The sequence below is a fragment of the Hippopotamus amphibius genome, chromosome 4 (assembly GCF_030028045.1).
Source record: "Hippopotamus amphibius kiboko isolate mHipAmp2 chromosome 4, mHipAmp2.hap2, whole genome shotgun sequence".
Taxonomy (NCBI): domain Eukaryota; kingdom Metazoa; phylum Chordata; class Mammalia; order Artiodactyla; family Hippopotamidae; genus Hippopotamus; species Hippopotamus amphibius.
In genome coordinates, this window is record NC_080189.1 from 159,664,471 (window position 1) to 159,678,223 (window position 13,753).

General features: G+C 40.0%; 1 protein-coding gene across 9 annotated transcripts in view; it reads right to left on the minus strand.

Moving 5' to 3' along the window:
• The window catches only part of ENTPD5 (ectonucleoside triphosphate diphosphohydrolase 5 (inactive)), a 34,531-nt gene that overhangs the window by 19,569 nt on the left and 1,209 nt on the right, over nt 1-13,753 (minus strand). For 4 of the 9 annotated variants that reach the window (XM_057733841.1, XM_057733850.1, XM_057733840.1 and 1 more), the window contains exons 2-3: nt 12,806-12,884; nt 7,750-7,815 (exon numbers count right to left, since the gene is read on the minus strand). The gene's annotated coding sequence lies outside the window, so the exon portion shown is untranslated. The other 5 variants (XM_057733847.1, XM_057733846.1, XM_057733845.1 and 2 more) reach the window with 4 other exon arrangements.

Sequence of the window (13,753 nt, forward strand, 5' to 3'; positions counted from 1 at the left end):
AGGAATGGACATAAAGGACAAGTAACTCATTTTAGAAGGAAAAAGATGGAAGTGGGAAGGGAGTGGGAGGCTTTTTAAGGGATGAGAGGCATAAGCTGGGTCCTGAATCAGAGATATGAATTACCTTGGGGAAGTGACATAGGAGAATTCTGAGAACTTCAAACATTAAGAGTTCAGTATGGGGGACTTCCCTGGTGGCACCGTGGTTAAGAATCTGCTTGTCAAGGCAGGAGACACAGGTTTGATCCCTGGTCCAGGAAGATTCAACATGCCGCAGAGCAACTAAGCCTGTGCGCCACAACTACTGAGCCTGTACTCTAGAGCCTGAGAGCCACAACTACTGTGCCTGTGCACTGCAACTATTGAAGCCTACATGCTCCAGGGCCCATGTGCCACAACTACTGAGCCCACATGCAGCAACTACTGAAACCCGCGTGCCTAGAGCCTGTGCTGCTCAACAAGAGAAGCCTGCACCCTGCAACGAAGAGTAGCCCCCACTCGCCACAACTAGAGAAAGCCCCTGCGCAGCAACGAAGACCCAACATAGCCCCCCACCCCCGCGCAAAAAAAAAAAAAAATCAAGAATTGGATGTGTTGAATAAATTTAAAAAAAAGAGTTCAGAATGGCTGGAATGCAGACGTGTACCAGAACAAAAAGGACCCATGTGAGAAATAATTGTTTTGGAGGCATCACATCAGATTTCCAAATAAGTGGACTTGTTTTCCTTAAATAGTTCCATGGTGACACCTGACTGTTATTTCCGTCTTTCAATCTTAAGGAAATATCAATATTGAATGACCTGGATAAAATGACAGTTTATTTCCCAACAGTGTAAAATAATGGAATGACAGAGGTGACTAGAAACGTCTACCAAAAAGTCTGAAAACATTGAAATGTAAAAGCTCCCAGCACCAATTCTTCTGAGTTCCACAGCAAAGCTGGATTTAATGAAGTTAAAAATTAAACATAAAGCAAGTTTAAAATGTAACTAGAATGAAATTTTTAAACAATAAGCTGAACCATGGGAATTGATTGGCCAAAACACCCAGAGCACAAGTTAGCCAAGCAAAGTAAAACGAAGGTGGGTCTAATAAGGTAAGTCTGGGACAGATTTCAGCATGGTGAGCAATGCCTCGTTTGAGGATGTAACCTAGGACTTACATACCCAATACCAAGGGCCAGAGCCCTGGAACACCTTGCTATCTGAAGCATGAATAGGTGAAGGTACGTACTATCTTTTGTATTCCTAAAGCCACGTACTGAGCCTGGAACATGTCTGACATCAAGAAATACATCCTGAATGGACTTGGTACAATTGGGCTAATGGTATCTGCAGACGGGAGCACTGCTGTGTATCACATACCCACCTCCCATTTCTCCTCCAAAGCAGCCCATAGGACTGCTATTTAGGAAGTCCATTTATTCACATATTAATTCATTCATTTAGCCATTCCAGAAATTATCCATTGCTTAATGCTACTTCTAAGTACAGCATGCAAAGATGAGTCTTCTTAGACCTGCCATTTAAAAGACTGCAGTAAACAGGAAAAAATACATGTCTGTTTAATTACCTTTGTAAAGTTAAAATGTGACAAGCACCACAGTTCCATGCTCTGAGATTTCAAAGCAGGGAGAGATTACTTCCAGCTGGGATGATCAGAGAAGGCGTTGTGAAAGAGGTGGTATTTGAAGAGGGTACTGAAGAGGGGGAATTAGGCACAGGAGAGGAGTGTTTTTCAGGAAAAAGAAATAATATGAATCAAGACATGGATATAGAAAGGGGACGGGGGAACCTCAAGAGACAGTGAACAGATCACTGATTATAGTAGAAAATAAAATTGGAAAGGCAAACTGAGGACAGATAGTAGAACATACCAAATCCTCAGCTAAGGAATTTAGACTTTACTTTGCAGGCAATGGGAAGCCACTGAATATTCTGAGCAAGGGAGTGTCACAAATATGAATCTGGCAGTTACAGGCAAGCAGGAATAGGGTGGGGAGCCTTGGTAGGTTCCACTCGTCTAATTCTACAAATGTTTACTGGTACTTACTAAGCACTAGGTGCCATGGAATTAAAGGTGAATAAACAGACTTTTTAATTCAAGATGTTCAGTGTGTGGCAGAGGTGACAGATACATATACAAATAACCACATCTTTTTAAATTAGTAATAAAAATGAGAAAGGAGCCCAAAGCACAGATGACTAACTCTACCTAGAGGATTAGGAAAGGCATCATGAGATGACATTCGAACTGATTATGAAAAATGAACAGAAGGAACTACATAAATAATAGAGACACGTGGACAAGAGCAGAGGGCCTATAAAAAGATGAAAACAGATAGCAGGGAAATTATGGATAATCTGATTTCCAATCTGACTTTTAAATTTCCTCAAGAATTTTTTGTCATATAGATTTGAGAAACAAAACGAAAACAAAAAATAGAAGATTAGAGTGGAAGAGGGTATAGGAAGGTTAGCATTTAATGCAGAGGAAAGACTATGGCCAAAAGAACACAATATGAAGTAAAAAATAATAACAGTTGTTATTTATTGAGATCTTAACATCGGCCAAGCACTTGCCAAGCACTAAGTGAAGTATTTTACATGGGTTATCTCATGTAATCTCCGATTACCACTCTGTGAGGTAGATCCCATTATTAACACCCCCATTCTAGAAATAAGAAAACTGAGGCTGGGGCTTCCCTGGTGGCGCAGTGGTTAAGAATCCACCCACCAATGCAGGGGACACGGGTGCGATCCCTGGGCCGGGAAGATCCCACATGCCGCGGAGCAACTAAGTCCGTGCACCACAACTACTGAGCCTGTGCTCTAGAGCCCGTGAGCCACAACTATTGAGCCCACGTGCCACAATTACTGAAGCCCACGTGCCTCCGTGCTCCACAACTAGAGAAGCCACTGCAATGAGAAGCCCGAGCACCACAACAGAGAGTAGCCCCTGCTTGCAGCAACTAGAGAAAGCCCACGAGCAGCAACAAAGACCCAACGCAGCCAATAAATAAAATAAATAAATTTTAAAAAAAGGAAAGAAAACTGAGGCTTAAGTAATTTAAGACCACACAGTAGTTAAGTGAAAAGAGCCAGAAATCAAACCCAGATGGTCTAATTCCAGAGCCCACAGTTTTAACTGTTAGGTCACAGGAAGGGTCAGCCAGTATGGCACTAGGAAAAGGTAGCTATGGGGGTGGGGAAGAGAGTCCAGAGCAGAGAAGGATGGTCAGAGACTGGCATCAGGATGTGAAAGTCTTACAGTAACATGATCTCTTTCCTGTGCATGACCAAGAGCTTTTGATCTGTTTCTTGCTGGTCTACCTTTATTACATTTCCAGAATCTGACCATTTCTGACCGCTTCCACCACCACTGCCTTGGCCTGAGCCAACATCATCTGTCATTTGATTTATTCTAATATTGTCCTATCAGATCTCTGCTTTTACCTTGACTCTCTTAGAGTCTATTTTTTTTTTAATAAATTTATTTATTTGGCTGTGTTGGGTCTTAGTTGCTGCACATGGACTTTCTCTAGTTGCTGCAAGCAGGGGCTACTCTTCACTGTAGTGCGCGGGATCCTCATTGCCGTTGCTTCTCTTGTTGCCGAGCACGGGCTCTAGGCGCGTGGGCTTCAGTAGTTGCGGCACACGGGCTCAACAGTTGTGGCTCGAGGGCTCTAGAGCACAGGCTCAACAGTTGTGGCACACGGGCTTAGCTGCTCCACGGCATGTGGGATCTTCCTGGAGCAGGGATCAAACCCGTGTCCCCTGCATTGGCATGTGGATCCTTAACCACTGCGCAAACTAGGAAGCTCCTTAGAGTCTATTTTTAACAAGCTACTAAAGTCATCCTTTTAAAATATAAGTTAGAGCATGTCTCTCCTCTGCAAAGTCCAGCAATAACTTCCCATCTCCCTCAGAGTAGCAAGGTCCAAGCAGCAGCCTTCGTGGACCCACCCGCTCTGCCTTCCACCCTGTTACCTCTCTGACCTCATCTACTAACAGTTTTCACCTCACTCACTCCAGCCACACTCTGTGCTTAAATGTTACACATGCTCCTGCCTTACGGTCTTTGCTCTAGCTGTCCCCACTGTCTGAAACAATCTTTTCCCATATATCCACTTAATCAATTCCTGCAACTCCTTCAATTATTGTTCAGATGCCGCTTCCTTATAGAGGCCTACCTTTACTACTCTGACCACTCTCCCCCGTGTGTCCCCTACCTCCATCTGCTTTCTCAATCCCCCTTACACTGATCTACTTTTTTTCTCCATACCACTTCTCAATTCTAACATACTAGCTTATTTACTATGCTTACCATCTGTGTCTCTCCGATAGAATATGAGCTCCTTGAGAGCAGAAATCTTTGTTTTGATGTAGCCCAAGCACCTAGAAGAGTTTCCAAGAAGGTGCTCAATAAGAAGTGACAATAAGAATAAACTGCAAAGTGATAGAAAAAAACTTTCACAAATAGTTAAACAAATTTTTAAGAGAGCATGTAATGATTAATGAATACCTATTCAATTTGTTTTAGGAGATACTGATTTTCTTTTTCCGAATCTGTTAGTTCTATAGCTAAATTGAATTTCTTTAACCAAACACGTTCAACTGTTAAAACTGTGATAAAGTGACTTTCCAAAAAAAAATCTAAAAGATAGTAAACACTGTTTACATTGTCCAGATTCTCTTCTACATATCAAACCAATAAATATTTTAGGATACTGTACCTTAGTTATCTATTGCTACACAACAAATAACCCCCAAACTTAGTTGCTTAGAACGACAATAAACATTTATTATCTCATAGTTTCTGCAGTTCAGGAATCTGGGAGTGGCTTAATTGGGTAGTTCTGGCTCAAGGTCTCTCATGACCCTGTAGTCAAGATGCAGACTGGGGCTGTAGTCATCTGAAGGCTTGGCTAAGGCTGAGGACCCATCTCCAAGATGGCTCACTCGGTGGTTGGCAAGGTGATCTTGGCTGTTGGAAAAAAGCCTCAGTTGCTTCCCCCGTGGGCTCTCCAGGGCCTTAAATGTCTTCACAATGTGGCTGGCTTCCTCCAGAGTGGGCAATCCAAGAGAGAGCAATGCAGAAGCAGCAATGCTTTGCATGACCCTGCAAGTCATACACTATCACTTTCCACATATTCCACTGGTCATACAGACCAATGCCAATGAAATGTACAAGAGGACTATACAAGGGCATAAATACCAGGACATGAGCATCAATGGGGGCCATCTTGGAGGCTGGCTACTGCCAGTTATAACCAGTATTTGTATAATATTTTGTGTTCAGCTTTTTCTTCCCTGTATATATTTCTTTCTTTCTTTTTAAAATATTTATTTATTTATTTGGCTGCACTGGGTCTTAGTTGCGGCACATGGGATCTTAGTTGCAGCATGCGAATTCTTAGCTGCGGCATGCATGTAGGATCTAGTTCCCTGACCAGGGATCGAACCTGGGCCCTCTGCATTGCGAACATGGAATCTTAGCCACTGGACCACCAGGGAAGTCCCCTATATATATTTCTATTAACAATTTATATACTTCTTGCTTTAGAAACTATATGTTATTCCAATGATATTAACTCTTAAAAATTAAAAATGTCACAGACTTTTAACTGCTCTGAAAATATCATATCCCACCACTTGAAGCCATCCATTTTTTTCCGGTTATAGTCCCAATAGTTTACTTAAGAAAAGAATTAAAGTCAGAAAAACTACAACTCAATGTCCTGCTTGTTCCTAAGAGTGAAAATAAGTTTAAATACTTCAAATAAAAGTCCGATAATTTTAGAAAAGAGTAGGGAAAAATGAGACATCAGTTAATAAATGAATAATAAAAGTTAAATACTAAATCAAGGAAGATATAGAGTGAAAACAGTTATATTAACAGAAAAGCAACTTTCTTCATGCTACATTCAGAAAAAAAAATTCTAACACAATGGTAGCATTAATAATTAACACTTAGGTACTGAAGAGATATTTGGTAGAAAGGGAGAAGACTGACAAATGGCAAAGATTTGAAAACCACTGAAAAATTTTATAATAAGCATTTTTCAAATATTAACTAGATAAAAAGAGCTTTATTAAAAAACCAGCTTTTATTAGACCGTTGCCAAGGAGCTATAAGAAGACCTGTGAACGTATAAACTACAGGTGAGAGACTGAACAGGAAGAAGAATTTTCCAACAATATGAGTTGTCTCATCTCAGTGGAGAGAAAATTCTCGCCCCAAGGGCTCAGCCCAAATCGTATCACACTGTCCATGTAGATTCATAAATCAGAAGGCTGGTTGAATGAGATTTCTTTCAAGGTCTCTCCAACACTAAGATCAAATACTCTCTCAATAAAGAAACTGGAATTGGTAGTTACCAGCAAATATAAACTTACTTCCTATAAACAGATTCCTTCTTTCTGTACTTTCTTCCATTTTACTTAAAACATCATGAGACATGTGTCAAGAAGGCCCACTCTGTACAATGAACCATCTGAGTCTTATACTGAAATGAGGTCAGGCAGTGCATGCCTTCATTCTTCATTGTTTCAGCCTTGACTTAGCTACTATAATTACCGCCCAGGGAAAGCTGCGGCTATTGCTGCTTCACTTTCCTCAGAAGTCACAACCTTTTCTTATCCATTCATTAAAAGTAAAAAGTTCTTTACGTAAGAAGATACTATTAATCAAGAGGGGATTCATATTGTCCCAATGAGCAAAATGTAATGCAAATCTGAGGTGATAAACTATCTCTGCCTCCAAACCCATATCCACCATGGGAGACACTTATTTGCAGAAGAGTAATTGCAAGGAGCAGAGTCATTTGTCACTGTTTATACTGGAGTTTGTGGGAAGAGAAGTGAAAACATATTTTTCCTTTCTTGTTATCAACTGAAAAACAGTTACTCCTTCAAACATGCTGAATCAAAATGAAAAACTTGAGAAAGGCAAATATTACGACACCTCATGTATAAAACAAGGAATAGGGGCTCCATATAAGTACATTTCCTCAATGTCTTTTTAAAAAATATTTATTTATTTATTTAGGCTGCACCAGGTCTTAGTTGCGGCATGCAAACTCTTAGTTGTAGCATGAGAACTGTTATTAGTTGCGACATGCCTGCAGGATCTAGTTCCCCAATCAGGGATCAAACCTGGGCCCCCTGCACTAGGAGTGCAGAGTCTAACCTACTAGACCACGAGGCAAGTCCCTCAAATATGTCTTTAAGATGCTTCTTCTCTAAATACCATTACACATTCATTTTAATAGTGTTTGGTAAAAACGTTTCTAAAATGACGTATTTACGGTTCAGAGTTATGATTACGGTCTGAAGTTTTTTCTGTAAACCTGGGACGCCTTCAGGGGCTATAGGTCTATAGACTGTTTGCCCTTCTGCCAACAAATAGTCCCAGTTTACTATGCTTTTTGAGCTAGTTTTCCTTGACATCACGCTATCTATTATCGCTGATCAGTGTTGTCAGGTGTCTCACTCCTTCAATAAGCTGCCATTATCTACTTTAAAAAAAATCTTTTGTGGGATATGAATCAGAGAGCCGTAGTAATGAGACTTTTATGCCAACTTACACAAATGAGGGCCTCTCCAACAAATAAGGGTTGTGGAATTTGTGACAGCTCTTATTGGCTCATTGATCTCTTTCCATTTACTATCAGCTCTCAGCTGGGAGTAAGAAAGCAGAAATCTGACCTATGGAAAAGTAGGGTACTACTTTATACAGGTTACTTACCAATATTTTCTCTTCCTTCTGGGCTTTCTGCTTTGCTTCCTTCAACTAACATATCATTTTTTCAACCTGTAGAAGATGGACACGGATATTCATAAGAGCACTGTTCTCTTTATTTCCTCTCTTCTCAGTATGCCTATTTTTGATGCAATTATCTCTTTTTGCATTTCTGTTTCCAATCTATTCAGGCTTTGGCAAGCAGATCACCAAGTTAATCTCCTGACTTGCAGTCTAGTCCTCTTGGACTCTTTCCCCTTTTTCACAGTTTCTTTTAATTCAAACTACAAATGCAACCACTCTAATAAAATCACTTGTTTACAAAATCAGCAATAATAAGAAGACGCAAGTCACTCTCTAAGTGAGACTACGTTTTTGTGTAAATGTATGTGTGCACATGTATTGGGGGGCAGTGACTAAAAAGCTAATCCATAAACAAAGTGCATAAGTTTATAAGTTTGTGCACTTTGTGAGGACTTATTTTAGCTGTGAAGAACTCAAATATCAGTTGTGTGTTTCACAATGTGACTGAGAGTGGCACTCATATAGTGAGTATACGGTTAAAAGGGAGCAAGCCAATCCCAGTCCTAGATACACATCCACAAGACTGAAAATAGGGACTCATACAGATATTTCTATATCAATGTTCACTGCAGCATTATTCACAATAGCCAGAGTGGGAAAAGTGGGACCTCCCTGGTGGCCCTGTTGTTAAGAATCTGCCTGCCAATGCAGGGGACACCAGTTCTATCCCTGGTCCAGGAAGATCCCACATGCCATGAAGCAACTAAACCCATGTGCCACAAGTACTCAGCCTGTGCTATAGAGCTTGAGAACTCACAACTATTGAGCCCACATGCCATAACTACTGAAGCCTGAATGCCTAGAGCCCATGCTCCACAACAAGGGAAGCCACCACAATGAGAAGCCTGCACACAGAAATGAACACCCAGGACTTCCCTGGTGGTGCAGTGGTTAAGAATCTGCCTGCCAATGCAGGGGACACGGGCTCAATCCCTGGCCGGGGAAGATCCCACAGGCCACAGAGCAACTAAGCCTATGTGCCACAACTGCTGAGCCTGAGCTCTAGAGCCCACAAGCCACAACTACTGAGCCCATGTGCTGCAACTACTGAAGCCCGCATGCCTAGAGCCCATGGTCCACAACAAGAGGAGCCACCACACTGAGAAGCCCGTGCACCACAATAAAGAGTAGCCCCCGCTCTCTGCAACTAGAGAAAGCCTGCAAACAGCAACAAAGACCCAATGCAGCCAAAAATAAATAAATAAATTTATTTTTTTTAAAAGAAATGAACACCCAACACTGCCAATAAATAAATAAATAAATAAATAAATAAATAAGAAGTGGAAAACGCCCACGTGTCCATCAACAGATGCAAAATAAACAAAATAGCATACAAAAACACAATGGAATATTATCTTCCTATAAAAAGAAAAGTAGTTCGGATACATGCTACAACATGGATGAACCTTGAAAATGTTATGCTAAGACACACACTCACAAAGTGATTCCACTTACATGAAATATCTAGAATAAGCAAATTCACACAGAAAGTAGATTAGAGTTTACTAGGGGGTAGGATGAGAGGAGAATGGGAGTTATTGCTTAACAGGTCCAGAGTTTCTGTTTGGGGTGATAAAAAAGTTTTGCAAATAGATAGTAGTGATAGTCGTACAACACTGTGAATATAATACCACTGAATTCTACACTTTAAAAGGTTAAAATGAAAATTTTTATGTTGTATATATTTTACCACAGCTTAAAAAAAAAGTTCTTTAAAAGCTGAGGGAACCAAGCACTGCAAACATAGGATCATAAGAGGAAAAACTCTGGCTACTCTTTCAACAGAGCAACAGTTACGACAATGCTCATCCCTGAACTACCTCAAGAGCCAATTATGACTTAAGTTCTGAAGGGCGGAAGTGATACTCAAAAAATGTCTTTAAGCGTCTGAGTCTATACAGTATCTTCCATTCTCCCAGAAAGAGAAAGTTAAACTTACCAATGCAACATAAACTTGAAAATTATACATTTAAGAGAGGATGTGAACAATGTTATAAATTCTAACTACAGGGCCTCCAAAGCAAACATTTTCAAGAAAGGTCTTCTTACATTTTGTTTACAACTTCAACCTTCTCCAGGTATCCCCTTGGTATCCTAGGATGGAATGAGTGGTATCTACCCCTAAGCATGCAATCTTGACAACATTTCTATTAAGTTTTCCTTTTAAAAACACTCATTATGTATATGCCAATACACTGAACTCAAAACAAGAGACACCTCAAACTGGCATCTCCAAACATCCCCCTTCCTCCATGCCCCTGCCCACACAGAGAAGGTGAAATGGATTCTCTAATTTCCTGTCTATTAATGCCACCACCAACTGCCTAATTCACAACTCAAAATCTTCATCATCTTGGAACTCTCCTCTCTCATGCCCAATCTCTTACCAAGGACTGATGATTTTTTGCTTCACGATATCTTTCCCATCTCTTTCTTCCCTCCTAGCCCCTTGCTGATATCTAAAGTCTGACCTCTATTACCTCAGACTTGGACCATTATAGTCTCTTAATCTGTCCTCCGGTCACCAATGTCTCTCTTCTCAAATCCGTATGCTACTACCTTCCTAAAATGCTATTTTCATCATTTTTCCCACTAGACTGTAACCTGTATCATGGCAGGATTCATTCAGCTTTGAACAATGCACAACCTGGCTTGTAATATACGCCTAACTCATCAATGTGTGTTGAATGAATTAATGAATACATAAGTCACAATCACTTTCCTCCTGAAAACTTTCATCAATTTCCAACTGTCCATAACAGAAGTTACAAACTCAAATTCTGAAATACCTACTGGTGCCAGGCAGAAAATGTAAGTAAAGGTGTGTGTAATCAACAGGAAGTGGTGGGGACTGTGTCAACTGGAAAGCACATGTTCCATTTAAAGGGTAAGTTGCTTGCTGTGCCCACAAACTGCTGCCATGATAAAAGACAAGCTCAGTATTGCCAGGTCTTCTGATTTTTCAGGATAAGCTAAAAGCACAGATCTCTATGTAGAATCTGGTTTTTAAATAGTGACAACTAATTCTATTAAAAAAAAACAAACTCAAAAAACCACTGTGTAGACTAAATAAAACATATCTATGGGGACTCCCCTGGTGACGCAGTGGTTAAGAATCTGCCTGCCAATGCAGGGGTCACGAGTTTGATTCCTGGTCCAGGAAGATCCCACATACCTCGTAACAACTAAGCCTGCGTGCCACAACTACTGAGCCTACGTTCTTAGAGCCTGTGCTCCGCCAACAAGAGAAGTCACCACAATGAGAAGCCCTCGCCCTGCAACGAAGAGTAGCCCCTACTGGCCACAGCTAGAGAAAGCCAGCGCACAGCAACAAAGACCCAACGTAGCCAAAAAAATCCCCCCAAAACAAAAAACATATCTATGGGCCTAATCCAGCCCTCAAGTTACAAGTTGGTGACTCTGCTCTGTAGAATAAAAGACAAACTTCTTGCCTAACATTCTAAGTCCTTCTAAGTCCCAGGCTACCTAACCTAAGTTTTTTTGCCCACTGCTTTCATACAGAACCCTCTGCTCTAAGCACGCATCAGAACCCGCTGGAAGGCTTGCTAAAACATAGATTGCTGGGCTTCACTGCTAACATTTCCAATTCAATAGGTCTCAAGCGGGGGCTGAGAATTTGCATTTCTAACAAGTTACTAGATGATACCACTGGTACGTGGATCACACTTTGGGAACCACTGCTCTAGTTAAATTACTCCTTGTCTCAAGCACACACTGATTTTGCTTATTTGTTCTAACTTCCCAGAAAGCCTTCCCTTTTACTTTCAGCCTACCTCCTCCTGTAAACTTTCTCTATGACAGTCTTTCATGCCTCCAAATTCCTGTAGTACTTAGGGTCCATATCATCTCCCCTTCATCCATCACTGCTTGGTGATTTTTATTGTTCACTGTTTGTGCATAGCCTCCAATGAGGTTTTGTATTCTCAGACATCAAGGTCCAAGTCAGCACATTATATACCTGACTGTAAGCCACTTGAAGGCAGGGCCTTGTCTTGTCCCCCACTGTAACCCTCAAGCTGTCAGAGCCTGGTATTCAGTTGGTACTTACTAAACATTTCTTAAACGAATGAACATTTGACAGATCCATGAAATGAAAAGTGCAGATAACTGGGCCTAAAATTTGGGTATATAATTTTTTTTAAAGAACTGACTTTAAGTCTTGTTAATGGTTTTGTCAGAATGGACAACTAATAAAAATTGAATATTTTACAAATAAATTGCCAACAGATATAATTATCTGTGGCAATAGACTCTGTATATAAATAAAACAGTGACTGTTAAACTGATTTGAAAATTTATAAGACTAAATCCTTTATCTCCAGGATTCCTTATCCCCTGTAGGTATGTGAACTAGTCATAATATCACAAGATGATACCTAATTAACAGAATTCTACATTTGTACCACATGCAATGAAAAAGTAGGATGAAAGTAACTAACTCTCCATGATATTCAGAAATATTGATCAGTCTCCTTTAGATGACAATATATTTATCTGAGATTCTAAAGGCTGTGTGAAAACAAAACCAGAAACTGTTCACCTGGTCTCTTCTACTTATAGAACAGCATCAGCTATCAGGCAATTTCAAGGATGACTTATGAGTAGAAACTCGGTCTCCAAGCTAAATCAGAATAAAGCCACTCATGATGACCTTACAGAGTAAACTCAACTTTGGAACTACTGGAAGAAAAAATTTTGGTGGAAGAAATACTACGTATTTTGAGATACAGTCCGAAGTTCTTATTTGGCTTTTTGAGCAACTCCACACTTGATGGTATTACAATCAATGGGACAAGAGAAAAGTTAACATTATTTGGTAAAGACAGAAAATCCAATTCGGGGGAAAAAAAACCCCAAAAAACAAAAAAACCAACCAACCGGGGAACAAATGAAGTACATTTACAGCTTTAAGATATCAAAGATGTTACCTTACATCCAGATATTTTGCCCTACCTACCAGGACCATAATGATCTCGTCTGCATGGGGATTCAGCTGAGACACTCCACATTTCTCTGTTGACCAGGAATTATGTAAACTGGGCAAAAAAAAAAAAAAATTACAAAACCAAGTCAACAAAACACTAAGTGCTTATCCCATTTTAAAAGCATTAGCGTTCTAAACAATAAAGCAAAGCAAATTTATTCAGCAAAATAAACTTCATAGTAAAACTACCTACAAGAAAGTATGGAAGGAAATGCTACCAGATGAATTGCTAAATAGCAACTTCCTACTCTACCATCTGTACTATCAGATGTTTTTTACAAACAGATGATTGAATAATAACATCCAGTTCTTTGGAAGAGAATGTGGAGGTTCAGAAGACTGTAGATTCTAGAACTACATCTACTACAGCGTGAATCTGGGCATTTCTCTTAGCCATATTCAAGTTATAACAGTTTTAACTACAAAAGCAAACTTAAAGTCAATAAAAATATGTTGTATGCTAAAATAACTATAAAGCATTGCACGTAACTAAAGTATTACGCATGTATATTAAGAAATAATCTCATTACAGTCAAAGTTTCACGTTTATAAATGAATCTACAGACAACACAAGTCTTGGACTGACTTTCATATTCACAGCAACCTATTTAGAATGAATTCCAAATATGAAGCCTCTGACAGAAGATGCCCTACCCTCTGTTTTCTGCAAGTTATCAATAGGGTGCCTTTTCAGAACCTTAGACATATAAAATCAACCGTAACTTTATAGATTCTATACCAGAATAAACCCCTTCAGTGTATGGTGATTCCACCATGGACCCATGGAAGTGTGACATGCAAACAGAGGGAGAAAAGCACCAGGAACAGAGTAAGCCACTATCATGCCAGCAGATGGTATGGCTAAAAAGATTTTCAGTGCTCACTGACATTAACACCAATCAGCATGTTCCCTCTAACCAC